This window comes from Ambystoma mexicanum, chromosome 5p, assembly GCF_040938575.1.
Source record: "Ambystoma mexicanum isolate Mex_15411 chromosome 5p, UKY_AmexF1_1, whole genome shotgun sequence".
NCBI lineage: Eukaryota > Metazoa > Chordata > Amphibia > Caudata > Ambystomatidae > Ambystoma > Ambystoma mexicanum.
The window spans coordinates 464,285,756-464,312,263 of record NC_090930.1 but is presented as its reverse complement, the minus strand read 5'-3'; positions in this window follow the sequence as shown (position 1 = coordinate 464,312,263).

Below are 26,508 nucleotides of genomic sequence, written 5' to 3'. Positions count from 1 at the left end.
TACAGTGCCCCCGTCTATCTGCACAAATAATTTTACTACCAATCCTTCCCCCGCTAGAGGTCCTATACCACACCCTATCAATACCTACCTCCCACCACTAACCAGCTGTATACTTAGCGAAGCACACAGCCGATTAGGTCTCACGCAGGGAAGGCTCGGGAGCAGGCGACCTGGACAGACAAACGCACGTCCTAACCATCGCCTGCTCCAGAACGTTCCCTGCTCCCCTTAAATACCCACTTAGGTGCTCTATGCACTGGCTTGTGCAGCGCCAAAAATCACCCGGGGGGGGGAAACGCTTCACGTTCCCCCCGGGACCCCTCTTCTGCAGAAACTAAAGTGTTTGCAAAAAAAAATTATAGATACCAGAAAGTAATATTACATGACCTTTGACCGTGATGGTTTCACAAGAACTGGCATCCCACTGACTTCATCCTTGATGAAATCACAAGAAATGTATGCAAATACTGTACTGTACATGTAAAATGAATGGATAACAAACATTTAACAAAAACAGCCAAATAGCAGGCATAAGAATCATAAAGTTATGCAGTTGAACCCTTAATAATGACCATTCATTACTACGCCATCATATGCCTGCCCATCAGTACATAGTTGGTTCTGGCAAGAGGGAGGTGGAGCACCAAGGTGACAGTGTCTCTGGTCCAGTGAGTGCTGCAGACTCAGGTGAGAGCTTGTCTGAATGCCAACAGTGTCAGGAACCGAAAATAATAAGGCATACCATATGGGTTCAGGGTACAAACCATAGCAAAGACAAAATAAGACACATGCACTTTGCTCATACCATTAAAATGCTCTTTTGCACAACTTCTGAAGTGTATCTATATAGAGATTGATTGATTGATTGATATTTTATTACTATCGCGCTCGTACACAAGTGTTTCAGAGCGCGACAAGGCAAGGGAGGGGAACAGGGGAGAACAAAACAGCGATCTTACTAGGCCCAGTGACATTGAGAACGCGCAAGTGCATGGGAGAGGGAGGAGGGCAAAAGTGCATGGAAGGGGGGAGAGGTGGAAAGTGCGAAGTAGACGAGACACAGATAAATAACAATAAATAAATAAATAATAAAGGCAACAAACAGTGGTAATGCAGCCAGCAATTTGCAAGTGCTAGGTTTAAGGGAGCAGACAGGGTAGGTCCGATAAGTGCAGGAAGAAAAAGGGGGGGCTGTATGGGTACAGATACAGACCCCAGTGCAAGGGGTGGCCCGGAGGCAGTGCGGGAGGGTGACAGGATGAGCAGGTACCTGGGCCCAAAAGACAGAGGGTGGCCAGGTGCATGGTGCCAAGAGAGAACAGATCAGCAGGGGACAGGGGGAGCGAAAGCAGAAGAAAAGAGGAAGGTCTTGAGGTGCTTCCGGAACCGGAGATGGTTCTCCTCAAGTTTTAGAGTGGCAGGGAGGCTGTTTCAGAGGGAGGCCCCAGCCGAAGACAGAGATCTACCCCCAGCTCGTTTCTTAGAAAAACGACTGACCCTAAGAGAGTTGGAGGTAGAGGAGCGAAGAGCTCGAGAGGGGAGGTATTTGCGGAGGGATAGCTGAAGGTATTTTGGCCTCAGGCCCCAGAAAGCCTTGTGGACAATGCAGAGGATTTTGGATTTAATCATTGCATCCACTGGGAGCCAGTGAAGAGATTTCAGAGCTGGAGAGATATGATCCCAGGGCTTGAGGCCAAGGACAAGTCTCGCAGTCCTGTTCTGGATTAGTTGCAGAGGGCTGAGAGTAGAGGCAGGTAGATTTAGAAAGAGGCTGTTACAATAGTCCAAGCTAGAGAGAACCAGAGCTTGAGATACCATGAGCTTTTGGGGGAAGGAGAGGAAAGGCAGAGTACCTCTGAGGAGGTGCAATCAGAAATTTGACTTTTTAGAGACCTCAGAGATGTGGGCGGAGAAGGAAAGAGTGGAGTCAAAGATGACCCTGAGGTTCTTAGCCTCGCAGATGGGGGTAGGGGGAGGGCCAAGGGAGGCCGGCCAGAGAGGGAGGGGAAAGGATGGTGAAGGTGTGCCGATGAGGAGGATCTCAGTCTTGCTGGCATTCAGACAAAGATCATTGGCGGCACACCAATCTAGAATGGCAGTTAGGCAATCAGAGATGAGAGAGGGAGAGGAGGTGGCAGAGGGCAGCCTGAAAATGAGTTGAGTGTCGTCAGCGTAGCACTGGAAATTTGAGCGGAAAATGGCAATGCAGTGGTCAAGAGTTGCCAGGTATTGGTTGAAAAGCCAGGGCGAGAGGTTAGACCCCTGGGGAACACCACAGGTAGAGAGGAAGATAGATGAAAGGAAGGACCCAAGTTGGACCTGGGAGGGTCGATCTGAGAAGAAAGAGGTCAGCCAGGCCAGAGCCTGATCAGTGATACCCAGGTTTTCACGGAGACGGTTGAGCAGGATGGTATGGTTGACCGTGTCGAAGGCAGAAGAGAGATCGAGGAGGATGAGGACAGAGGGAATGTTAGAGTCAAGGTTGGTGAGCAGATCTTCATGGATGTTTAGGAGAGCAGTTTCCATGCTTCTGGCAGGTCTGAAGCCAGACTGGTGGTAATGGAGACAGCCAACAGAATTGGAATGAAGGTTAAACTGAGAGATGGCCAACTTTTCCAGGAGTTTGCCAAGAAAGGGAGTAATGGAAATTGGGCGATAGTTAGCTGGACAAGAAGGATCAGCTGTGGGTTTCTTGAGAAGAGGATGCACAAAGAAGTGCTTCAGAGGGGAGGGGAAGGATCCAGAGGCAAAGGAGTGGTTGCAAAAATCAGCAAGGGCCAGAGGAAGGGTGTCAATGTGGTCCTTGATGGTTTTAGAGGAACAGGGATGAACCTGTTTTGAAGAGGCTTTCATAGATCGGACTTGTCTAGCAACCTCGTCAGGGGTGAAAAGAGGAAAGGACGAGAAGGATGGTGGGAGGGTGGCTAAAGGAGGGTCAGCAAGCACAGATGGAGAGGGAAGAGGAGGATTGTGGGTGGAGAGGGTAGACAGGATGCCCTGGGTTTTTTAAATGAAGTGAGAGGCAAGGGCATTGCAAAGAGCCTGGGAGGCAACAGGAGGGGTAGAGACTGCAGCAGGGTTGGCCAGCTCCTTGCAGATTTTAAAGAGTTCGGCCGAGTTGTTAGATGCCGCGGAGACACGAGCTTGAATGTGGACTCTCTTCTTGGTGAGGACAGAGAGTCAGTATTGCCTTTGTAGCAGGTGACAGGCCAGTTTGTCAGAGGATGAACAGGAGGTCCTCCATTTCCACTCAGCTTCCCTACACTTACGTTTAAGTGTAGCTATGTCAGAGTCATACCAGGAATTGCACTTGGCTTTGGACTTCAAACAGATCCTATTGACAGGGGCAAGAACATCAAGCGCATCAGAAATTGAAGAGTAGAGCAGAGACAGGGCTGTATCAGGATGAGAGACAGCCAAAGGTGGAGGGGGGGGAGAGAAAGTGGCGGCAAAAGCCTCAAATGACACGCGCTTCATGGGCCGGATGTCCGAGAAGGTAGGTGGCAGTGTTGGGGTAGGCTTGGCTTAGGGGGAAGAGAGGGAGAGATGAGATGAGAGGAGGGAGTGATCGCTCCAGGAGAGAGGAGTGGTCAGAGGGATGGAGAGGGGGAGGTCAGAGGAGATCAAGACATTGAGTGTGTGCCCTGCAGAGTGAGTCGGGCCAGAGGGGAGGATGGACAGGGAGAGGGAGTCGCAGAGGTCACGGAAGAGTACAGAGGAGGAGCAAGGAGAGTCGAAATGTATATTTAGGTCACCGAGGAGGAGGAGTTGAGTGGTAGAGGCCAGGAGGTAGGAGGAGAGGTCTGCCCACTCAGAGAGAAATGAGGTGATTTGACTAGGAGGCTGGTAGATGGTAACCACAGTAAGAGAATGGGTAGGCGAGAGAGAAAGCCTACAGACAAGGCAATCAAAAGAGAAGTAGGTCTGAGTGGGAATGATAGAGGCAGGAATCCACTCAGGAAAGATCAGGGCTACCCCCCCCACACCGGACCGGGAGGATCTGGGTGCTGAGAGGATCTTGTAGCCATCAGGGAGGAGAGTGTCAAAGCTCGTAACAGAGCTGGCCGTGAACCATGTCTCAGTAAGACCAAGGACATCAAGGTCTAGTTCTTCAAGGAGGTGGCAGATGTCAGAGGAGTGTTTGACGGCAGAGCGAGAGTTGAGAGTGGCAATATGAAGAAGGTTGCCAGCCTTAAAGACCTTCCGGGGAGGGGTACAGATCAGAGGTACGCCCTGCGGAGGAGAAAGAGCCCCAGGAGGGGCAGAAGAGGAGAGAGAGGACAATGTAGCCAAGGGGGGAGAGGAGGGGACAGCAGGAGATGAGAGGAAATTAATGAGGCGGGGGAAGCATCTATCGAAGAGGAGGAGATTGGCCTGAGGGCCTTGGACCATGACAGTGCCATTTAAGTAGACATTAATGATGACTTTAGAGGAGTCGAAGGAAGCCATGAGAACTTCCCAGTGAGTGCCACCATTAATGGGAGAGGAGGAGATAGGGCAGAGCACAGAGACCATATGAGGGGTCCATAGATCTAGCGAAGGAACGACAAAGAGGATGTCGTAAGCGTCTGTCTGGCGGAAGCATTGGAGTAGGTGTCGGCGATAGGAAGACCAGGATTAGAGGCCAAGATATCCTTTTTGAACTTCTTCCTACCAGACTTAGTGAGAAGGGAAGGATAGTCAATGGAGAAGCAGTTGGAGGAGATAGGAGAAACAGAAAGCGCCATTGGGGTGGACGTAAGGAGAGGATGGAGATACTGGGGGGCTAAGGCAGGTAGGTGTGAGACAAGAGAGAGTGGTGAGGTCACTGGGCTGGCAAGTTAAAGAGAAGAAACAGTATACAAGCAAAATACAGAGGATTTCGCACTGGGCAGCAAGATATGACTTTTTAGCACAAAGCAAAAACAGCAAGATTTGAGTTTTTAGCACAAAGCAAAAACAGCAAGATTTGACTTTTTAGCACAAAGCAAAAACAGCAAGATTTGACTTTTTAGCACAAAGCAGAAACAAAAAGATTTGACTTTTAAGAGCAAAGCAAAAACAGCAAGATTTGACTTTTTAGCACAAAGCAGAAACAGCAAGATTTGACTTTTAAGAGCAAATCAAAACAGCAAGATTTGACTTTTAAGAGCAAAGCAAAAACAGCAAGATTTGACTTTGAAGAGCAAAGCAAAAACAGCAAGAGACAGAGAGACAGAGAGAGAGAGAGTAAGAAAGATAGATATACAGACAGACACACAGAGGGACACAGAGACTGAGAGAGAGACACGGGCAGGGACAGTGAGTATGCAGATGGACTTTCCCTCCCACATTCCGTCCTAATACATTAGGAATCAAAATGCCGCTTCAAAACATTTCACATATGGTCAATGACACTGCAAAATGATGACTTCCAACAATGTAAGGACTACAACCCAATGGACCTAAAACAGAAATATTCACAGATCAAGTGCAAAGCAGGAAACTGGGGAACTGCAATGCTCATCATTCTCCCACACATGCTGGAAGTCACCTGCCATGCCATGGTGCTCCTATGGCACACAATCCATACAGTGCCAAAAGAAAAGGAAAGGCCACAGTCCGGTAATGGCTGTCGGATGTAGTGGGGCCCACGTTGATGAAGTTTCGGATTACTCTGCTGCTCGGGACAGCCAGAAATCGGCAATGGTTGGCTGTCATCAGAGGTGCGCATTTCAGGCAAGGCAGTGCTGGACCTGCACATCAGAAACTGGTTTCTCTATGGGATTGGTCCTGAGTGCTTTGTTGCCTGCTAAAGCTGGGAGCGAGCACTGTGAGGTCCAGAACTACAACATTGGTGAGGCCTTGATACAAAGTACAGGGCCACCAGAGCTGATATTCGATCAGGAATTATGGTGGCAGTGTACCATGTTACCTGATGAGGGGATTGGAGTTGCTTTTCCCCTAACAACATTTTTTGTTGCTGAATGGCCATCTTTGTTGTGAGCAACATCCCAGAATATACGCTCCCAGGCTGAAGCAGCTCAGAAGAAGGCCATTTGGTTGAAGGACAGGAGTGATCCACTTTTATATACCTGTAGGGATTGCACCTCTTTATTGGTATAAATGAGCCAAAGCTACAATAATGGTGGTACCCGATGCTTGGTCGGTTAGCCCGTATTGAAAATCTGTGACACGGCTGCAGGGTAAATTTGACAAATTGATTGAAAAAGTGGCTCAACCAAGAACCATCACTTTGGAGCAGAAGAGCAGGAGACGCTTAAGATCACTCCACCCTTGTGTTTGTGCCTTTAGGATTTTCCCCTGTTGCTGCTGGAGTTGTTCAACACCCTTTTGCGGCGACCTGTGTATCTCCTGGCGCCATGTGTCTCCCCTGCCACCGTGAGATGTTGTGGATCTACTTCCGGCACAAGATTATCGCTCCTTTGACCTGAGGCAGCCCTCTGTTTCGGCCCTGCCTTGCATGTCCCCTTGAGGAGTGACTCTGATCTTCCCTGAATTGGTTCCTGCTACTATCATACCCGCTCAGAACTACTCTTCCTTTGATTGCCTCATTAGAACACTTGGTGTCTCTCAAATCCTCTCACTGACTCTTGCCACCATCTATAGGACCGCTGGTCCGGTCTCGTTCTTCCTTTAAGAGTGGTCTGACCTCACCTCTTCTCTTCTGGCCTCCACCTCTGATCTTCTCTTCAGCAAAGACTTCAATATTCACCTTGACTCTCCTGATACAGTCTCTGGTCTCTTCCACAGCCTCTGTGACTCTCTTTCCCTCACCATTTCTCCCTCTGGTCGACGCACTCAGCCGGACACACCTGTGATGCTCTCATCTCATCAGACACCCATCTCCAACCCTCACACTAGACCTCTCTCCTGATGTGGCCATGCTCTCCTGTCCTCCCAGCTGGATCTCTTGGGCCCACCAGCTAAGCCTCTGCCCGCACTGCCAGTCTCCTTCTCTGACATTCGACTGAGGAAGCAAGTGTCAGTTGCTGCCTATGCCGCCACTTTCATTCCCCCTCCCACTCCGACCACGGACTCTCACACTGACACAGCCCTTGCTAACCTTCACCTTTCTATCTCCAACACCCTTGACATCCTTGCCCCTGTCATGAGGATCTGCATAAAGCCTGTCTCCAAGCGCAACACCTGGTATGACTCTGACCTAGCCTCTCTGAAACACAAGTGCATAGCTGCTGAGCGGAAGTCGCAGGCTTTGAGCACATCCTCTGACAGACTGACCATCCACTTGACGAAGAAGACTTATATCCAAGCACACATCTCTGGAGCCACTAAGAACACAGCTGAACTGTTAAAAATCTGCAAGGAACCTGCCAATCCTACTGCAGTCTCCACTTCTCCTCTACCATCCCTGACCCACTGGACTGCACTGGCCTCTCACTTAATAACCAAAACTCAGGACATCCTGTTCTCACTCTCCTCTACACCCATCCCTTCTCTCCCACCCGCTGTTAGGCATCCCTGTCCCCACCCAATGCGTCCTCTCCCTCCTTCTCTCTCCTTTCTCACCCATTGCACCGGATGAGGTCTCTAGACAAGTCCTCTCCGTGAACTCTCCTCCAAACAGGTGCTTCCCTGCTCCTCCAAAACTATCAACGACAACATTTCCTCCTTGGCTACAGCCTTGGCTGATTTCTGGAATTAGTAAGTTGCCACGTCCTCCTTCCCGCTACCCCGCAAGCACTACCTTATGCACCTTCTCCTCAAAAGCCTTCTGCCGACCCCTCCTGCCCGGCAAACTACTGCCCTATTTCCATTACCCCCTTCCTGGGCAAACTCTTGGAGAAGCAGGTCTTATCCCAGCGGATCCACTACACTAAATCCATTGGTTGTCTCCACGACCACCAGTCTGGCTTCAGAGCAGCCAGAGGCACGGAAACTGCACTCCTGAACACTCATGAAGACTATCTCTCAAAACTCAATTTAGTTGACCTTGACCTTTCCTCTGCCTTTGACATGGTCAATCATGCGACCCTTATAAATCAGTTTTGCGATACCCTTGACATTCCGGACCTCGCACTGGCCTGGTTGATCTCCATCGTCTCTGATCATCCATTCTGGTTCAACTGGGCCTCTTTCTCTCCTCCATCACACTCTCCACCTGCAGCGTCCCTCAGGGCTTTATCCTCTAGCTGTCGCTCTTCAGCATCTACCTTGTCCCTCTAGCTCATTTGATCTCCACCTTCTGTCCTCACTTCCAGTGTTATGCAGACAAGATGCAGCTCTCCTTCAAACTTCCCTCCACTGCCTCCTCTTCTTCCTCTCTCATTCCTGACTATTTGACTGATATTCAGGCATGGTGCACTGCTAACGATCTCTGCCTTATTTTATTTTTATTTTTATTTTTTTATTTTGGTTTAAACATAAACCTTTATAAAATATCAGAAGACAGTTAACATCATGTCATCACATTTAACATCTTACGTCATTGAGGGACCTTGTTACTCAGTTGTACTTCTTTCCGATTCATCTCAAACGTTTAAAAAGAAAAAAGAGAAGAAAGAGTGTCATTCTCCCATTTCCCTATTCTCATATTAAGATTTCCCCTGTCATTTTCATAACGGCTAGAGTCAGGCTTACATTTGCAACATCACCATCATTTTCCACCAGTCCTCTACTGATAGTTTAGTACAGTATTTCAGATGATTGCTCAAGTGACTGGTTCTTATTGCTGTTCATTTCTTGCATTCCACAAGCAAATGTAATAGGGATTTGCACAGAGCTTTGGCATCACAAAATCCGCAAAATCCCTGATCTTTGCTTAGTTGTCTTCTAAATAGCAGGACTTCCTTCGTAGGGAGCACATTTAGACGTAGTCTCAAGAACAGGTCACCGTAGTGCGAGGACGGGAATTTGGAGAGATATACAGGTAGATTGTTCATTGCTCTTTTCTCATTAACTAAATTTAAAGCAAGCTTGTACTTTGATCTTGCATCCTGCATATGGATCCAATCCTGGACCCGTAGCTTCGATTCAATTTTGTCAGGGTTGGTTATTAGTGTCACAATTGAACCTTCCAGCATCTTTAAAAATCCTTCACGTCTTTTTGTCCACTCTTCCAATGCCCATTCAATATTCCCACCATTTGGCTTCCTTACAACCTCAAATGAAGGGAGACAGTCTAATATTTCACATTTCCAGTATAGTTGTAATGATTTCGATAGTACTACTGAGCCTAATGATTGCAATCCAAGTTTGCTTTTCACTATACCAACTGGGAGACTTAGAGAGAGTATCAACAACCCTTTCCAAAATTAACCCTCGAACCGGCTCCATATTGACCAAGACAGATTTAGAACAGATTATGCTCCATAACTTAAAACAGGGATTACTTTCTGGTTATGAAATGTGATCAGCGGAATGCGTGCAAATTCTCTGTATCTCTTATGGAGGATCTCAGCTGCGCCCTCAGGTTAATCATTTTCTCTTTTAGTGTGTATCGAGCCATGGTTTCTCATTTATGCTCCTGTTTATCAATACCCCTAGGGTTCTTATCATGTTGACTTTATCAATGTTAGTCCTTCCTATTTGCCATTTATTTTGTTTGTTTTTGAGAAGCACTAAACATTAGGATTTTTTCGATTTTCTAACATTGATACACCAGTTGTTTCCTTGTGTATAGTCCCAGAACACGTTCAGACTTCAATGTAACCCTATTGTGGTCTGGTCTATGATGACCAAATTATCTGCATATATCATTCATGGAATCTGGACTCCTTGAATTCTTGGAGGGAAGGTTTCTACCTCAGATTGAGATTCTTTCAAGTCTAACAAATACAAATTGAATAGAACTGAGGCCAGTGGGCCTCCTTGTTTTAAGCCCCTACATTTTTGTATTTCCTTTGAGTAAATTCCCTGTTCTTTTAAACAGACCCTCACTGATGTTCCGGAGTATAGCGCCTTTATCTCCTCTACAAGATCCTGGGGACAATTCCAGCTCTAATGTTTCTACAACAGGCGTTCTCTGATTATGCTATCGAATGCCTGTTCCATATCTATAAAGGCCATGTAAATTTGTGTGTTCGCTCTCATTGCGTTCACTTTCAGCAAATTCAGCAGGAAAATATGCAAACTGGTTCCCACACTCTTCACAAAACCTGTCTGTCTATGAGCCATGCACCCTGCCTCTTTGGCCCAGGTTTGCAATTCCCCTAACAAAAGCTTTGTGAAGATCTTTCCCAGAATATCAAGAAGGGCTGATAGTGCAGTAGTTTTCAGGTTTTTCCTTATCGCCCCTCTTGTAGATTGGTACGATCAATGCAGATCTCTATGAGACTGGGACATCCCTTGCCCTTACTATTTTCTTGAACAGAATGTCTGCAAAATCTGTACAAAATTCCAGCACCTCCAAGATATAATTTGTGAGTCCATCTGGACTGGGGGCCCACGCGTATGATAGTTTATTTATTATGCAGATTCACTCTTCCTTGTCCTATTTTAATCACCAAATACCAGAACTACTCTTACTGTCTATCACTCGTTCTGGCTTCACCTGGGCAAACAAAGCTGAGTAATGGGCAATCCATGATGTTTCAGGAACCTGATTGGTAATGACTGCTGATTGAAAATTCCTGTTATTATTTAACAGGTCCCACAGGCCTCAGGTGTTTCTTTGGCATAACATTTTCAGCATGGTTTTTCCGCATCATGTTGGGCTCTCAAAGCCCTCCAGGCCTTTAACCAATTTCTATACCTTTGTTTTCGTTTGTTTATTTTATCTCCATTGGTTTCTCTGCCCTCCTTTTTTAAGCTTCTCGGATCTGTCCTCATAGCTTTACTTGCCTCAATCACCTGCAGGTTGTATTTGTGTCTGGGTTTAAATCTCCCTTTCTCACGCCTTGATTCAATTTGTTCAAAGTCAGTTAAGAGGCAACCATATTCTAGTAAATGGTATGTTAGATTTTGGTGGCGATTAAAATTCCCTATGATCCCAGGCACATCCCATGGTTTGATTCTCAACCGGTTTCTTCCCACGGATGTCTGAAGTTCATCCTCCACTTTTAATATTTTAGGAGTTAATCTGCTTTGATTTCCAATAAGTCATGATCACTAGAGCTCATCGCACCACTTTAAAATCAATCACGCATTGCCATACATTCGAAGAGACAAAACAATAGTCCAATGTTGCTTTTTGTGCCCCTCTTCCCCATGTCGGGCAAGCCGGTACACCCTCCTCATCTGCCCATTCAACATCCTTATATTTCTATCTTCCACCTCTTTCATCCATTCAGCAGCACGTTTTGAAGTTCTAAGTTGGGTATACAGGTCCATAAGGCATACATGACAGTGATATTTAAATGTCCACAGATGATTATGTGGGGGTTATCTATTCTCGTATTTATCTCATCAATCATCTCCATCACCGCATTGGTAAGTCACCACCCCCCACATTTCAAAGGGTTCCAATATAGATTAAATATAATGAGTGCTTCTTTCATCTCTGTTTCTATTGTCAACATCTGTATATAGGCATTAGGGTTTTATACTGCCATTACTGTCAACCCTATCCCCACTTTTATTAGCGTTAGTAAACCTGAGAATGGATGCCCTGTAGATCCTTTCATGGCAGGGTTCAAATGCCAAATGTAGCCCTAGCACTAGGGTTCTGATCTTATCCAGGTCTCCTGAAGGCACACAATCCCATAGGCCCCTAACCACATGTTTTTATCATTAAATAGATGGGCACACCCCCTACTATTCCAGGAGCCTATTAGTAAATGAATTCCGATGGCTATGGCTTGGCATTAATTCTTTGCGGGAACTGCCAAGACGCACGCAAACCATGACCAATCTTCACTCAGAACTGATTCAGTTCTACCTTGCTTTAACAACATTAACAAGCCCCTTTGGAGCACAACTCTCAGAGGCTCAAAAATTCCCTGCCACTGCTCTGATGTATCGGTCGCACACCACATTTGACCCTGTTGTGCCTGATGGAGCCCCTCTGTTACTTTGACATCTCTTTTTGATTTCAACAAACTCTTCTCTCTAGCAGAACCCTACCTCAATTCAAAGCCCAAGGGTAGGAAATCGTCCACAGCCTCTAACAGTGCAGTTTTGAACAGATCAGATCGTAAATGTAAAGTAACCCAGTCCATCCATTGTTCATTGACGAACTGGACCACCTTAATGTCCTCTGAATTTATGTATCTTGGGTGATGGAAAGGTTTAATCACATTTCGTCTATTCAGAATCAAAGTATCATTTGCATGTAGTCTTTCCAAGGTGACTGCAATGTTTTTCTTCGGCATCATCTGGTCCTCTCGACGATTGATTTTGTACAATTGGATCTCCTTTGACTTAGCTTTTTCGGCCTTGGATTTGTCCCACCTTTTCGCCTTTTGTTCTCCCTTGTTTCGGTTTTGCTCCAAAGTCTGAAAGGAGCACTTATGGGTCAGATCTGATATATTTATCGCTCTTGTGTTACGCTCACCTGGTATACATAGGGACGCCACCCAGCTGGGTTACTCACTGGTATGCTTCTCAGCTTTGCCCTGATGTGGTCTGCGGGGAAGGTTCTGCATGAAAATACAGGAGGACTGTGTTCAAGACTAACCGACTGGGGGAAGTATCCTCCCTCCACCCCCGTATGATATCAGTCCCTCTGGCGCCCTCTTCTCACCTTGTGGTAGAATTAGGCGTGCTCTCCGCCTTGCCTTCTTTGCAGTGGTGCGATGTCTTTCATGGGCGAGTGCGGTCCAGTTACTTCACTGACGCCGGCTCGTTTGATATTGTTCAGGTAGGTTTTATTGCTGTTCTTTAGTTTTGTTGCTATCCTGCATGCCTTTCTTTGTTTAAAATGTCTCTTTTTTCTCCCTTAGGTATGCAGAGCTTCAGCGCGGCGAACTGGCTTGGTTGAGCCCCGTTGGTAAATGATGGCGCATTAAGAGCGCTATGATGCGGTAAGTAAGCGCTATGCGCAGCGCTGCAAAGTTTTGCCTTTGCTAACCTGTGTTTTCCTTCCTTGTAGATCGCAGTGTTCTTCAGCGCGAGTGGAATGTCCGGAGTGGTGCCAGCTGAGAGGTGACCAGCCAGGTAAGCCTTTTGAGCAGTTCGTAATTTGTAAATGTCTCTACTGCTTTCTTTAATGTTGCCTCTATCTTCCTCTTTCAGGTCGTTCTGTCCGGGAGGTGTGCAGATTCGAGGAAGCTGTTCTCAATAGCTGCAAGTGTTTAAAGATGAAGACTGCAGGTAAGATGCTGCTGCTAATGATGTTCCTTTTGTCTCCTTGCAGATTCTGCTTCTCCGAGGTTCGAGGGAATAGCTGGACACAGTGAGCGTCACGTTGCAAGCTGCAAAGTAACGCGAAGCTTGTTGTCTTGCTCGGGTGTGGTTTAAATAGCCCCAACAAAATAGTCCAGGTAAAGTAGTCCCTAGGCTACCACACCCATCACACTAGACTGCATAGCTTGGTTCTTAGGAACCAAGCTATGTGGATGCCTCCATGTTGGCTTACAATACAATAAAGTAGTTCCCAAGCACATTGTTTTCCATGGTGTATGAGCCTAGCACCATAGGCGCCAGGGCTGGCCCCATGAGGGCTTTTGAAGAGGATGCCAGGCTCTAGAGGCCCAAGTCCTGACTCCACCTGGCCAATGGGTTTGCCAGAGGGGGTTATGGGCGAGGGTCGTGACAGCTTGGGTTCTCCTCTCTCTCCATTTTGGTTGTGCTTACCTCTGTTTCCAGGGGCAGGTAGTCGTTCATTGAACTCCCTGTCACCGAGGCCTATTCCTCTCCTTGTAAACATTCCAGCAGATCTGTGAGGTCGAGGTCTCCTTCAATATCTTTCCCGGTAGTTCCTTGGGTCTCTATTCTCATTCTGCCTTTAGATATAGGCGGTTTTTCCAAGATCATGTTTTTTGCAGGTAGATTCTTTTTGGGATTTGCATTGACATTTTTGGTTCTCAGATGAGTAGTTAGATTTTGCAAAAAGGCTCTTGAGCTGTTAGATTTGGTTTTTGGAGCAGATTGAGTGTTCTTATACTTTTTTTGGAGCTCCATTTGTTTAAGGGCTTTTGTCATAATTCTGTCCAACAACTGGACATTTTCGGTGGTAAATAGGGGAAAGGTTTTGCGGGGTGCCATTGTATGTAATGGATCTCTCATCTCAATTCCCCCGTCGGGCAGTGTTTCAAATGGACTAGTAATCGTCCTCTCACTGGGACCACCAATCTCTTCTTGAACTTGGGGGTCTTGTTGGACATTCACCATATTTCCCCCATTCGGAGGGTTGGATAGAGCGACCAGGCTTGAATTCTCTTCTTGTTTTCCTTCCTCTGGTAACTCTACAATTACTTGAATGGACTGTTGTTCTGTCGTCTTTGCTGGTTTCTTCGAGGTTTCCCCTAATTCTCGACTCATACAGAGTTTATCTCCCCTCGGGAGCCTCAAGCCAGCTTCACCAAACTTACTCTCTTTAAAGTGCATCCGTATCCACTTGCAATCAGCCAACAGCGCTTCCATCATAATACTTCTGTCAGTAAGCTCTCCTCTGGCCAAATCATTTAGTCTGCTTTGCCATTAGACTTGCCTTCAAGGACTGTCCTATAGGGTTAGACACAGCCTCTGTGGTCAAATCTTCTGTGGACTTGGTGGATTGTGTAAATATTGATGAATCCGTCACACCCCTTTCTGGTGTTAGCTCTTGATGTTCACGCATTTCATACCTTCCCAGCCCAACTTTTGCTCTAATTGGTGGCTGAAAGTGAAGGGGCTGTGGTGACTTTCATTGAATTCGGTCCATTATGAGTCACTTTGGGGCTTCTCCAGTCTGCCCTTACAGTCCCCTCTAGGTCTTGATCATGCTCCGCAGTTTTGTGTGTAGCCAATCTCCACCTCTTTTAATAGAGGCAATGTTTTTTTGTTAGGTCTGCAATAGCCTGGTTTAATCTCCCTATCAGGGAGTGCTGAAAAATCGGCTTTGGGGCCTGCTCTAGTTGTGAATTCTGTGAATTCTGTGTCTCATAAATATTGTTAAATTAGCCCCCACACATTGCTCTTTTGCTACTGTTAGGAAAGATTTCATAATTGTAGGTAATTTTCCTTCCATGTGGCAACCCCCAAACTTTTTGCTGTTGTTTTACACCCTGATCTAGACTTTGCCAGAGAAGTGCAGCCTTCCGCCGCACTCCTCTGGGCTTTCGCTCCATTCTTACGGGGAAACTGACATGCCCTTAAAACAGTCAGTACCGGGAGACTTTGTTTCCCTTAGTCCTTTCCTCATGTTGCAGCTTTTGAGCAACATGAAACAAGAGTGCACCGTAACTTACATTACAGCGCTCTTGTGTCTCTAGTCATTCCAATGGCCCTAGAAACTCTCGCTGGACTTGTCATGAAGTGTGCAAGTGTGTCACGGACGGGACTGGTGGCAACTATCGTTTCTTTGTGTTTTGAACCTCGTTTTGCCATGTTAACCGCGCTTCCCGCGTTTGGCCCAAATGGGTGGCCTGGCCTCCAAAATGGCCATGCCACGAGGTTCTTTGTCCTGTCCGCTGACCGTCTTGCCCCTTCACCTTCCCCCAGGTCGAGCCGACCTGGGGCAGTCCTTATATGGTCATGCACTTTCCCGCAAATCACAATGCTTTCGCGGGCTGCTGCATGCCTTGTGTGTGCCTCCAGGATGTGGGCTGGAATGTCTGTTCCCAATACACATCCTGGGTGCCAGAGAGTCTAGAATGCCCTGAATGCCTGGGACCACCGTGGTCCGTGATAGGTCCACGTATGGTGTGCGTCTTTGTGAGCGGATCTCCCATTGGGCCCTCTCCGTTTTGGCGCAAAACGAACTCTGGATAAAAGAAGGCTGAAAACCCCACTACCATGTCGATCTCCTGAGTTCTCATGAACAAAGGGTAAGGAGCCAAGTATCCTGCAACTAAGAAGCTGAGTCGAGGAATCGCTGGTGACCCGCTGAAGGTTTGGCACCCTGCACTGCTGTCGTCCTGCAAGACCACTAGGCCTCTGATCGAACAAGAAGGTCTGCAAAGGCGCTTCGACCCTTAAGAATAGTGGGAACAACTATTCTCGGCATCTTCACCAAGTCCTGTACGTAAGCCTTCGGAAGCGTCCCTGGACCATCCAGTGGACTGACCAGCCTACACAGGAACCTTGCTCTGTCACCGCCGTCTGGCTTACTGCTAATCCCGTGTCCTCGGCACTCTCACACGATTCGTACACTTGGCGTTCCCAGGTCTGAAGTGAGACGTGTGCTTTGGGACCGGAATACACGCGGTTACCAAGTTGCCCTGCTGTGGAAACAATCTGTGCGTGTTTGCTGCATTTGGGACACCCTCGACCCTGACTCCTGCTGTCGCGGAATCTACACGGCGTCGAGACATCCTGCTGATCGCATCTGAACTTGCCAGTACCAAAACGGAACCGGAGAAGCCTGGGTCTGCCTGCATCGGGGACCGGTGAGTAGTCAATATCCTAACCGGTCGCCCTCCTGCAGGAGCCTGTGGCTTTCCATCGCTGTCGTAAACAGCAACCCCTTTCCGCATTCGTGCCCTGCTTCTGCCCACAAGTGGAGGCCGCGCTTGAGTAGCGGGGAACTGTTCATCATCGTTTTGTTCACCTCTCTGAACTGCCTGATTTCCCTGAAGAGACTCCTCTTTGCCCGTTGGCACCCAAGTGTGCAGGTAATTTTGAGCACAAGACTCCACTCTTCGTAGGGCTCGGACTTCCTTCTAGTTAGGTGGCCTCTGATGTCGAACTGGGTCTAACGATTACTTTCACTGCATGTTTTCCTCCCCATCTAGGTGGTCTGCATATTTTGTGCTTCTAATGCCTTAAACCCCTTGGACTTGTATATATATTGTATTGCTTGTGATGTGTTGGTTTATTGGAGTTTTACCGTGATTCTTTACTATGGTCGATGTTACAAAGGCCTTGTGATAAATGTGTCTATATTTTTAATATAACATCTGTCTGGAGTAATTTGTAAGCGTCCTTGCTTTGTGTGCTCATTGCGGGCTTTCAATCACCCTCACCCCTCTTGAGACCTAGTCTTGACCGCCGCCATCGCTACCCTGATTGGTCTGGCTTGTCCAGAGGTTACCCTGTTCTAAGAAACTAGGCTGGCCTTCTGAACCTCTGCCCCTCCAGGACAAATTGGTATACAGCGGTGGGATGCAACTGAAGGTATCCAGTGTTGCGCACGAGCGAAGGCATTTCAAGTTACTCCTAACAGGACACGTAGTGAATTGTCATAGTATAACTTTTTAAAGGCCATAGTCCTATCAAACAGTATGGAACTGGGTACCTTGTTAACTTTAAATGCTTCTAAATCCGAAACATTGAAAAAGATGTGTGCTGAAAGAGGTGTCTTCTCGCAAGGCACAAAAATGGAAATGATCCAAAGAATCATGGCGTGGCAAGAAGCTCAGCTTGGCGCTATAGCTTCCGAGGATAGTGCAGAAGGAGGTGGGGCTGCTCTCACTGGTAGAGCTGGCAGTTCTGCCGCTGCACTGGTCCATCGCGACCATGAGGACAGGGAGGATGAAATGTCCAATGTTTCCTCTGCCAGTGCTGATGGGGAGGCCATACTTGAATTCAAGAAGCAAGACCTGCTGTTTAGGCAGAAGGAGCTTGATTTCAATATGGCCAAACTAAAAATCGAACAAGCAGAAAAACAGAAAGACAGCAATCACCAGTTGGAATTGGCCAAGCTTCAAGTTGCCAATGGATCCAAGGGTCCTGGACACGGGTCTGGGGCCTCCTCTCATCCACGGTTTCCTGCTCAGTGTGTATGAGGAAAAGAATGACATTATGGACTGGCTGAATACATTTGAGTATGCATGTGAAGTTCAACAAGTTGACAATGCTAATAAAATTGCCTGGTTACTCAGCAGACTGCCCCATTCTGGCTGCAGTGCCATTATGGAAATGTCGAAGGCTGAGCGAGCAGATTTTGCAATGTTGAAGCAAACTCTCATTTTAAAGTTTGGAAAGACTCCTGCCCAATATTTAAAACGATTCCGAGACTATAAGAAAAAAGAAGGTGGTACTTGGGTATTTTATGTAACCGAATCCTTAAAAAACGTGACTGGCTGGGTCGAAGGTTATAGGGTTTCTACCTTTGAAGGTATGATAAGTCTTGTCATGCTGGAACATATTTTTGCATCTTCTTCCCCTGAGCTTAAGCAGCATTTGGCAGATTCTAAGGAGATAGATCCAAAGAAGCTTGCCATTGCAGCAGAGCAGATTTGTGGGTGTCACATCAAGTGTTCCATAAGGACAAGACTCAGCCTGGTAAGCAGGAGGAAGGGAAAAAGTCCAAAGATAAGGAGGGTGGAGAAACTGATAAATCTTCTTCTCAAAAGGGCCACAAAAAGAAAAATAAGGGTAAGACACAAGAGAACTCACAGGGTAGTGGAGGTCAACCTCCGAAACAGAACTCTGATTATAATAAGCCTCCCTATGTAAACAGACCCAATGGATCTTGTTTTGCTTGCGGAGCAACTGACCACGTGAAGGGGGATCCCAGATGTAAGGTCAAACCCTTGGGGCTCCACTCTGCTAATCTGGCCTTCTCCTCCTACGAGGAAGAAGAGATTACCGGAGCATCCTTCTCCTCAGACTCCTTCCCCAGTGGGATAGAAGCTGAGGTAGTTTTAGTTTCCCTGGGTTCCTGGGAGCCTAAAGTCGCAGAGGCTTATGCTAGGATTCCAGATAACACCAAGCACTACTTTAAAGACAGTGTGCTGATCAATGGAGTAGATACTCCAGCTGTTAGGGATAGTGGGTGCAGTCGAACTGTAGTGGATTCTACCTTGGTAGACTCAGAGAAAGTTGCCAGAGCTATTCTGATGCCCACTAAGTTGGCTGATGGCCCACCTCTCATGTTCCCAGTAATACCTGTAAATCTTACTATCAATGGTACAGCAGTCAGGATTCCAGTGAGCATTCAGAGAAGCGTCCCAGGAAAGGTCTTGTTGGGCAACGATCTCCGAGCGTTAGGGCTCGTGGGAGACGCTGCCGACAGACCCCGCACAAGGTCTCAAACAAGGGCAGCACTGACCAAGATCAGTGAGCTGCCCCAGCCAAATGGGAAACCCAAGGCTAAAGGAGTCAGAAAACCAAAACGAGGGAAAGAAAATATTCCCCCGAACTGCGGTGGAAAAAGTTGGTCAATCGCCTGGACCTGACGAGGAGGCGGCGATACCTGAAGTATTTGACCCTAATGACCATCCTGAACTAAATAGCTTGTTAGTAGAAGTTGGTCATGACAGGGAAGAATTCAGTAAAGGCCAATGTGAGTGCCCATCTCTGGAAGGCCTAGGGAGACAGGCCTGCTCCCAGCTTGAGGGTGAAACTCCTGGGAAGCATCAGATTTATTGGGAAGGTGGACTCCTGTATAGTGAGCCCACAGAGTCTACAGAAGGAGACCATAGGAGGTTGCTGATTCCCCTTGCTGTAAGACCCTTCCTCCTGCAGTTGGCGCATGAAGTGCCCCTTGCTGGTCACCTTGGTATTTAGAGGACCAAGCAAAGGTTATCCATGCACTTCTACTGGCCCAAGATGTGGTTGCAAGTAGAAAGTCACTGCAGGAGTTGTGCCTCCTGCCAGTTATCTGGTAAGAGTGGCTCAACAATCCAAGCTCCATTGGTACCACTCCAAGTTGTGGGAATACCATTCGGAAGGGTAGGGATCAACATTGTTGGTCCCCTTGACCCGCAAACATCCTCAGGCAATAGGTTTATCCTGTTGCTGGTGGACCATGCTACCAGATATCCTGAGGCCATCCCATTAAAAACTGTAACTGCCAAGTCAGTTGCAAAAGCGTTACTTGGCATCTTTACTAGGGTTGGCTTCCCTAAAGAAGTTATGTCTGACAGAGGCAGCAACTTTATGTCGAAGTATATGCAGGCTATGTGGAAAGAATTTGGGGTCACCTACAAGTTCTCTTCTGCATACCACCCCCAGACATATGGTCTGGTGGAACGGTTCAACAGAACGTTAAAGCATATGATTGGGGCTCTGGAAGAACCCCAAAGAAGAAAATGGTATCTTATTTTACCATGCTTACTGTTTGACTACCGAGAGGTAATGCAAACACAAAGAGGTTGAAGGTGGGCACCACGTCCTGTTACTGTAGTTTTAATCAATCGTAATTCGCTTTGTATTCATTGATCAGGTTTTAGCCTGGGGCAACCAGTCTGATGAAGGTCCTATGGCATAAGGTCCAAAATATATGAACAAAGAAATATAGAGTGGAATGACTCTATTAAGACTGGTGCTCTCAGTTTGCCCTTATAGTAGGGACCTTCCAATTCCGTGCTGTAATTATTGTATTTGCGTAAAAATTCAATTTAGACATAGTCTGTCGTTTTCTCAAAAATATAATATTTATTGCACATCTATTAATGTTCTCATCACTCCTGAATATTCAAGCAAGTTGCAGGTACATCTATGGGGGCCACCATGGCACCTTCTTATGCCAATGCATTTATGTACAAATTCGAACTTGAACATGTCCTTCAAAATCCACAATGGCAAAAAAATCTGTTAATATGGATCAGATACATAGATGACATCTTCGGCATTTGGACAAGCACAGAATCTGAACTTTTTACTTTCTTTGACTATCTCAACAATATAGACCCCCGGATCCAGTTTACTCACAAACATTCAAACAAAACCATACATTTTTTGGATGTGGAGATAAAGGTCACCGACTGTGAATACCGCACCACAATCTATCGCAACAGCACCGATCGCAACAATTTACTACAAAGGTTAAGCTTCCATCAACCAAGTCTCAACAAGAATCTTCCTTACAGTCAGATGTTAAGGGTAAAGAGAATAGTCAGTGACCCTACAGAGTACCAAGAATCAGAAAAAGAGATGGGGAACACGTTTCTGGAGAGAGGGTACTCTAGGGAAGAAATAGACACAGCTGTTGTTCGCACTAGCACACAAAGTAGAGAAGAATTGTTGAAACCCAAAACTAAGACAGAACAAAAGAAGCCATTGGCCTTTGTATCAAAATATTCAAGGCAAAGTAGTTGAATCAAATCGATAATTAAGAAAAATTGGAACACCATAACCTGTGACCAAAGAACAGAACATCTTTTCAAAGAACTCCCCACTTTCGCATATCAAAGGAGCCAGAACCTTAAAGACAAATTGGTTCACACAAAACCCATGCGGAAACAAAAGTTAACAGATCGGATTGGTACTTTTCCATGTCTCAACTGCAGTAATTGCAATTATATCATCAAAGGAACAAGCATAAACCATCCACATTCTGGAACGAAGATCAAGTTGAAAGACTATGCCACTTGTGACACACAAAATATTATTTATGCCATAAAATGCCCCTGTGGGCTATACTATGTTGGCCAGACACAACGGACTGCAATAATTCGATGGAATGAACACCGTTCATGCATAAGGAATAACACAGCGACTTCAGTGGTGGCTAGACAATGGCAAGAAAAACACCACAATTTGGCACAGATCAGATTCATAATTTTGGAAGTGGTCCAGAAATACAACAAGTATGAAAATCTACAAAAAAGACTCGACCAACGAGGGACATTTTGGATAGATCGGCTCGGCTCTCTGAGACTTAGGGGATAGAATGAAGAAATAAACTATATGTGCTTCTTATGAGTGAAACTACCTTTTTTAACATTGGAATTTAGAATTTTGATTGTTGATGTTGGATTTTTCTTTTATTTTCTCCTATTATTTTAGAATGTTTTTGGGATCCCTTAAGGTGCTGCCACCTTGGGTGGGGGCCCTTACGCACGTAAAATCTACCCTAGTTGATTTGCACATGCACAACACAATGCACTCATTCATCTAGACCACAGTTAAATGAGTATGTGCAGGATAGTAAGTACATCACAAGCACCATGTTCCTCTTAAATAACAGTTTTCATTGCTCGCCTACGTGACGTTCGAGTGCAACTTGCGCCCGTATTTTCTAGTAGTGTATTTCTATAAATACCTCGCACTCACTTTCTACCCAGCATTGACTTTGGCTACTTATAACGTAAACAATAGGCTTCTCTGCCTACACCGGCGAGACATACACATACCCATACCATCCTCCATATACTTTGATTCATTTCACAGGTACCAGGCTTTCCCTTAACGCACATATCATTTGTTCTTATATAACCCTACACTACTTTAACAAGCATCGAGTAGTCATGGTGACAGTCCCGCCTCCTGTGCTAGCACAGGGGCGGGACCCAAGGCATACGTGCATCCATGCGACGCCTTGGTATCACCATGGCAACCTATAAATACCGCCCTTGTCATTCGCGCTTGCACTCCTGCGGCAGCGTCTGACATTGAAGGAGCGTTTCTGCTGAGTAACGGTAAGCGGATTCTTCGCGCTCGAGATCAGAACATGTTTAAAGATTGACTGCATTCTAATACATTTTTCACATAACCTTAACAGGATTGATTACTCAGACTGGACTGGTCCTTAACGAACATTAGTGTCCTATGGATTATAAGGAACATTTAATTGATTACACACATTTTTATACGCTACACTACGTACAACTATAACAGTCCTATTGCATATCTTTGATTATGTTTCTTGTTTCTTTTTCTTTCCACTCTGACAACCACTACTATACCGTTGGAACACTTAAACGCATCTTGGAATTGGTATGTGTGTCTATATACGTTTGATTTTGAATTGATTGTGCAATGGCTGTTCCTGCATTATATTGAAGCATTGTTTTGTAACGGCGACAGATTGGGCATTTAAATCATTGTACGGCCCTGACGAAGGTTAAAATAACTGAAATGCATTGGCTAACGTACACAAAACGACAGACTATGTCTAAATTTAATTTTTACGTAAATACAGTAATTACAGCACGGAATTGGAAGGTCCCTACTATAAGGGTAAAGTGAGAGCACCAGTCTTAATAGAGTCATTCCACTCTATTTTTCTTTGCCTACCGAGAGGTACCACAGGAGGGTGTTGGCTTCAGCCCCTTCAAACTTCTGTTTGGTCACCCTGTGCGGGGACCCCTAGCCATAGTCAAGGAGGGATGGGAGATGCCCACTCCCCCTATTACTACCAATGTAGTAGGCTATGTGTTAGGGCTCAGAAAATGGATGGTACTCCTGATGGGTCTGGCTAGTGACAAGTTGAAGGCAGGACAAGCCCTGGTGAAACATTGGTATGACCAGAAAGCTTCCCTCATCAACTTCACACCTGGTCAGAAAGTCCTGATCATGAATCCCATAAGGCCTAGAGCTTTACAGGATAAATGGTCAGGCCTTTACACAGTGTTGGAGCCCCTGGGTGAGGCCAACTATTTAGTGGACCTTGAAAGGCCTGGACAGGCTCCAAAAGTGTTCCATGGCAAAGGCTGAAGGCTTTCGTCCCAAGAGTCGAATTCGCAGTACTGCTAGTGGCTTCAGATGTTGAGGAAGAGGAGTCTGAACCTCTCCACAACCTGTTCCAAAGCGGTCCTTCAGATAGCTCCTTTGAGGGTGTCCGAGTGACCCCTCACCTGACTTCTGATCAGCAGGCTGAGGTGAAAAGTTTGCTCAGGCAATTTTACCCCCTGTTTTTGCAGTCCCCTGGTTTGACACCTTGGTGCAAACATAACATAGACACAGGAGACAGCGTACCTACGAAAAGTAGAGGATACAGAATGTCAGACAAAGTACGGTCTTACATTAAGACAGAGGTCAACAAAATGTTGGATCTTGGGGTGATTGAACCCTCTAGTAGTCCTTTGTCCAGCCCTGTGATTTTGGTTCCAAAGGCAGGTACTTCTGAATTGAGGTTCTGCGTGGATTACAGGGCTCTGAATGCTGTCACCAAGACAGATGCACACCCCTTGCCTCGAACAGATGAGCTGGTGGATACCTTGGCTGCCTCCAAGGATCTCAGCACGTTCGACCGCACTGCAGGCTATTGGCAAATAGCCCTAGCAGAACATGCCAAGGACAAGACAGCGTTCTCAACTCCAGACGGTCTTTACCAGTTCATGGTAATGCCGTTTGGGTTGAAGAATGCACCTGCCACTTTTCAGAGGCTTGTGAATCATGTGTTATACGGGTTGGACGAATTCTGTCTTGCATATCTGGATGATATCGCAGTTTTCAGCGCCACCTGGGAAGACCATGTGAAACACCTCGGGATTGTGCTACAGGCTATTCAGAAACCACACTTGACCATAAAGGCTAGTAAATGCCAGATTGGACAAGGGTCCATGGTTTACCTTGGATATGAAGTAGGTGGAGGGAGGATATAGCCTCTACCCAGTAAAGTACAAGCAGTACAAGACTGGCCTACCCCCACTACACAGACCCACGTGAGAGCTTTCTTAGGACTCATGGGGTATTACCGCAACTTCATGGCAGACTATGGTACCATAGCTGCCCCTCTGACTGCTCTCACCACTCCGAAGAAACCCAGGAAGGTAACTTGGACCGACGAGTGTGAGAAGGCCTTCAATGGCTTAAAAGACTCCTTGTGCCAGGCCCCTGTTCTCAGGGCCCCTGATTACCAAAGACCTTTTATTGTGCAGATAGATGCCTCTGACACTGGGATAGGAGCTGGACTATCACAAGTAGATGAAAAGGGTAAGGAACACTGTATTGGTTTCATTAGTCGCCAGTTTAAGGACAGAGAGCTCAGATGGTCCACAGTAGAGAAAGAATGTTTCTCTGTTGTGTGGGCCCTACGGAAGCTGAGGCCCTACCTCTATGGGACTCACTTCACTGTGCAAACTGACCATAAGCCCTTAAAGTGGCTAATGAACATGAAGGGAGAGAATCCAAAGTTGCTTAAGTGGTCCATAAGTCTGCAAGGCTTTGACTTCACTATTGAGCATAGGCCAGGTGTCCAACATAGCAATGCTGATGGGTTGTCTAGAATGTTTAGCCGACCTGAACAAGAAACTCATCCAGGGGTGGACTAGTTCCCCCTGTCCTTAGTCTGGGAGGGGCGAGTGTTAGGAAAGATTTCATAATTGTAGGTAATTTTCCTTCCATGTGACAACCCCCAAACTTTTTGCTGTTGTTTTACACCCTGATCTAGACTTTGCCAGAGAAGCACAGCCTTCCGCCGCACTCCTCCGGGCTTTCGCTCCATTCTTACGGGGAAAGTGACATGCCCTTAAAACAGTCAGTACCGGGAGACTTTGTTTCCCTTAGTCTTTTCCTCATGTTGCAGCTTTTGATCAGCATGAAACAAGAGTGCACAGTAACTTACATTACCGCGCTCTTGGGTCTCTAGTCATTCCAATGGCCCTAGAAACTCTTGCTGGACTTATCATGAAGTGTGCAAGTGTGTCACAGATGGGACTGGTGGCAGCTATCGTTTCTTTGTGTTTTGAACCCCTTTTTGTCATGTTAACCGCGCTTCCCGCGTTTGGCCCAAATGTGTGGCCTGGCCTCCAAAATGGCCATCCCACGAGGTTCTTTGTCCTGTCCACTGACAGTCTTGCCCCTTCACCTTCCCCCAGGTCAAGCCGACCCGGGGCAGTCCTTATTTGGTCATGCACTTTCCCGCGAAACACAACACTTTTGCAGGCTTCTGCATGCCTTGTGTGTGCCTCCAGGATGTCCGCTGGGATGTCTTCCCAACACACATCCTGGGTGCCAGAGAGTCTAGAGTGCCCTGAATGCTGGGACCACCGTGGTCCGTGATAGGTCCACGTATGGTGTGGGTCTTTGTGAGCGGATCTCCCATTGGGCCCTCTCCTTTTTGGCGCAAAGGGAACTCTGGATAGGAGGAGGCTGAAAACCCCACTACCATGTCGATCTCCTGAGTTCTCACGAACAAAGGGTAAGGAGCCAAGTATCCTGCAACTAAGAAGCTGAGTCGAGGAATCGCTGGTGACCCGCTGAAGGTTTGGCACCCTGCACTGCTGTCGTCCTGTGAGACCACTCGGCCTCTGATCGAACGAGAAGGTCTGCAAAGGCACTTCAACCCTTTAGAATAGTGGGAACAACTATTCTCGGCATCTTCACCAAGTCCTGTAGTAAGCCTTCGGAAGCGTCCCTGGACCATGCAGTGGACTGACCAGCCTACACAGGAACCTTGCTCTGTCACCGCCGTCTGGCTTACTGCTAATCCTGTGTCCTCGGCACTCTCACATGATTCATTTACTTGGCGTTCCCAGGTCTGAAGTGAGACGTGTGCTTTGGGACCGGAATACACGCGGTTGCCAAGTTGCCCTGCTGTGGTAACAATCTGTGCGTGTTCACTGCATGTGGGACACCCCCGTCCCTGACTCCTGCTGTCGCGGAATCTACACGGTGTTGAGACATCTTGCTGAACGCATCTGAACTTGCCAGTACCGAAACAGAACCGGAGAAGCCTGGGTCTGCCTGCATTGGGGACCGGTGAGTAGTCAATATCCTAACCGGTCGCCCTCCCGCAGGAGCCTGTGGCTTTCCATCGCTGTCGTAAACAGCAACCCTTTTCCGCACTCGCGCCCTGCTTCTGCCCACAAGTGGAGGCTACGCTTGAGTAGCGGGGAACTGTTCATCATGGTTTTGTTCACCTCCCTGAACTGC